Source organism: Schistocerca gregaria, chromosome 4 (genome assembly GCF_023897955.1).
Source record: "Schistocerca gregaria isolate iqSchGreg1 chromosome 4, iqSchGreg1.2, whole genome shotgun sequence".
Taxonomy (NCBI): domain Eukaryota; kingdom Metazoa; phylum Arthropoda; class Insecta; order Orthoptera; family Acrididae; genus Schistocerca; species Schistocerca gregaria.
The window spans coordinates 309,584,405-309,588,507 of record NC_064923.1 but is presented as its reverse complement, the minus strand read 5'-3'; positions in this window follow the sequence as shown (position 1 = coordinate 309,588,507).

Below are 4,103 nucleotides of genomic sequence, written 5' to 3'. Positions count from 1 at the left end.
TGTGAATGCTCTGATAAGCTAATCATTTGCATATCACAGCTTCTTCTTCCTGTCGGTTAAATTTCGGTTCTGTAGCACGTCATCTTCATGGTGTAGCAATTTTAATTGTCAGTAGTGTAGACGCCTGTAATGTGATTCGAAACACACCAGAGACTATTGTCAGGGAGAATCGAAATCTTGTTTGCCCACGTCATACTTGCATTGAGGTCGATGGTCGTCAGTTTCAGCACATTTTGTAAGATACAGTACAAATGGTACTTTCTTTGTGCCAGTGATGGTATTTGCAGTTAACTACCGTGAATAAAAAAGTTCACAGTAATGTGATTTTATTCCTTTTACCTTAAGCTGGCTTCTCCGACTCCATGTTCCCTACATCAAATTGTTCAGAGGAGCATCCTCTACGTCCTGTAAAATTTTTGCACACTCTTACGGAAACACCGTGTCTAACGTCGAGCATGCAAGAGTTCTGCTCAGTTCGTGGCATCAGCGGAAGCAGTCAACATCATAATGTAGGACGAACGAGTTGTTAAAGTTTCTGACAAACTTGTACTTTAGTAAATGTTGATCACTGTACGCTAGGAGAAGAGTTTGTTAGCGGGCGCACAGGATTACTTGGCGTTCTCGTTCTCACTGTCAATGGTGGGTGAGTGCACCCCTCTCTTCTGAAGGGGCGACTGCCCCTATTGCCCATCTCCTGCACAGCTGTGGGCTTCGTCCGTTAACCAATGAAACATTCTCTGCCAACCTTGGCTACACTCGGGAATGGAGGCGTTTGCAGGACAGTTAGCCTGCAACCTTTCTCAGACGAGGTTAACTATTTGGTAAAAAAAAATGTCATATATTTCATAGCCTCATTCGTCAGCTTCATGATGAACTGCCTATTGTTTAATTAAAGGTGCTAGTTACTGTGATATATGTATATCTAGTAATATACGGTGCTAAATTCTAATATTTTGTTATCAAAAATAGGGGTCGCTATGGATTTACGTTTGATACATGCTCGCCACGCATTCCTGTGTGTGACATGGAGCTAACATGCTAACATACTGAATTTTTCTTTCAATTTGAGACGTTGTTTATATATATCTACAATCTTGACAAAATGGATTACATGCAGTGCACTAACTTCCAGCAGTCTGTGCAAATGAGTGTCGAAGTGAAATATTCCTATCACCCTTCACATCTCATAAGCGGTTCGAAGTGCCGAAACGAATTTTTGGGAAATGATAGCATTCAAAACGGACAGTATTTTGCCACACAGATAACATGTGAAACTTTCTTACCTCATGCAAAATATGAGTGACTACAGATTTTTTTCAAATGAAATAGTGCAATACCCATCTAATCTTCATGGATAGATCACGTAAATAATGAGGAGGTATTGAACAGAATTGGGGAGAAGAGGAGTTTGTGGCACAACTTGACAAGAAAAAGGGAACCGGTTGGTAGGACATGTTCTGAGGCATCAAGGGATCACAAATTTAGCATTGGAGGGCAGCGTGGAGGGTAAAAATCGTAGAGGGAGACCAAGAGATAAACACACTAAGCAGATTCAGAAGGATGTAGGTTGCAGTAGGTACTGGGAGATGAAGAAGCTTGCACAGGATAGGGTAGCATGGACAGCTGCACCAAACCAGTCTCAGAACTGAATACCACAACAACAATGCAATTCTTCAAAGGACAATCGACGGCCGGTGAAATGAGAATTAGTATGGATTTTGTAACAGCAGAAATGAAACAATCACATGTTTTTAATACCAAGCATGAGCTTTTCATAACTTATTGACCTTCGCTTGTCCTCAACTGCTTCCTCGCAATTGCAGCTACATTAGCGTGTTAGTGAGGTGAAATTGTGTAAACAATGCTATGTTTTCGCAACAAGGAAAAGAAAAATTGGTGTACAAGACACCATGGGAAAATATTCGCACTGTCTGATCCAGTTTCAGCGCAATCCTATGCCCGCTATGTTTTTAATATAAACGGTCGACTTGCGAATTCTTTTTCGTACCGGCATAACCAAGGTATAAAAGGGCAATGCATTTGCGGAGCTGTCATTTATACTCATGTGAAAAGTTTCCTTGTGTGATTATGACCGCACGACGGGAATTAACATCTCTGAACGCGAATGGTAGTTGGAGCTAGGCGCATGGGACATTCTATTTTGTAAATCATTAGGGAATTGAATATTCCGAGATCCACAATGTCAAGCGTGTGCCTAGAATGCCACATTTCAGGCATCACCTCTCAGCGCGGACAACGCTGTGGTCGACGACCGACAGCAGAGGCGTTTACCTGTAGTTGTCAGTGCTAACAGAACCGCAGAAATCAATGTGGGACGTACGACGTGCGTATCCGTTAGGACAGTACGGCAAAATTTTCCGTTAATGGGCTATGGCAGCAAACGATCGTCGCGAGTGCCTTTGCTAACAGAACGACGTCGACCGCAGCGCCTGTCCATTCATATCGGTTGGACGCCAGACAAGTGGAAAAGCGTGGCCTGGTCAGATGAGTCCCGAATTCAGTCGGTAAGAGCTGAAGGTATGGTACGAATGCAGCGCAGACTCCACGAAACCGTAGACCCAAGCTGTCAACAAGGCACTGTGCAAGCTGGTCGTCGCTCCATAGTGGCGTGGGCTGTGTTTTCATAGAATGGTCCACCTGAACTGATCATTGAGTAGAAATTGTTATGTTCGACTACATGGAGACCATCGGCAGCCAATTATGGACTTCTTGTTCCGAAACAACGATGCAACTTTCGTGGATGACTATGCGTCATGTAACGGTGCCACAGTTGTTCACGGTTGGTTTGCGCACCATTCTGGACAACAAGAGCTAATGATTTGGCCACTCAGATCGCCCGACATGAGTCCCATCGAAATGTATGGGACGTAATCGAGAAGCCAGTTAGTGCACAAAATCCTGCGTCGGCAACACACTCGCAAATGTTGTTGTTGTTGTTGTGGTCTTCAGTCCCGAGACTAGTTTGATGAAGCTCTCCATGCTACTCTATCCTGTGCAAGCTTCTTCATCTCCCAGTAAATAATGCAACCTTTCACCACGGAGGGCGCGCGACGCAGCAAAATCGAACGCCCTCAAGCAGCGCACGCGCAACGACAAGTGAATCCACCACGCATCTCCCGGAGGGGCCTTAAATACCAGAGCTCAGGGAGTGTTCGCCAGTATCACCTGAAGATGGCCAGAAGGCTCTGCGCCGAAATATTGTGTCAGGAAGTTGAAAACATCCGGCAGTTCGCCCGAAATTTTGTGGAACAATATGTAAGCCGGGAAACTTTTAACTCTGACATCAGTACTCCTGTGGTACAAAAGTCAGTTAAAGTTAGGTAGATCTTGTACTCAATGATTTAATAAAGTGAACTAATATTTCATGAGTTACAACTCCTATGTGTCGCCTCGCCGAGCGATCAGAGAATCGTCAGTTACGACTGGAAGAAAGTTGTGTCGTCTGGTCATAACAACAACCAACGCAGAAAACTATAAGACGGTGTAAGTACTATTGAATATGTTAAGGAAAAAGGAGTGAGAGAGATGAAAGGCTCTAGAAAGCTATGCAGACAGTTCTACGAGAAGAGGAACGGTTTTGCGTGGAAGTTGCTTGGATTTCGCAACAGCACTGGGGGACAGGCGCGCAGAAACTGCCCAGGAACTGCTGAGGCAGCCACGCAGTGGAGCAGTGACGCCGCAGCACTTGGGCACGTCGGCCCATCTATCTTCTGCCCGTGACGCAATATCGGCTTGAATGTCTCCCGCTGGCGCGAGTGGAAAGTCGTGGGAGGGCTCGTCCAGACGGCTGCCTACCCACTCGAAACGCCGACATGAATGCGTCTTGCAGCGAGTTTAAGTAAACTGAGCGCTGTTATCAGTAAATACTCCTTAATTTACCAAACTATAGCAACAATATCCAACTACCATTTAAACTATAGTGGCGTATTTCGTTTTAGCCATCGTGGCACAGACAGTGAAATAAATAAGAAAATATAACGATAAAATGTGCCTTCTGTCGCTGAACAAAGTTTTTACTTTGTCAATGTAAGAAGACACAGCTTCATCATGTGGGCTTTAGTTGTTATACAACGACCTCCACT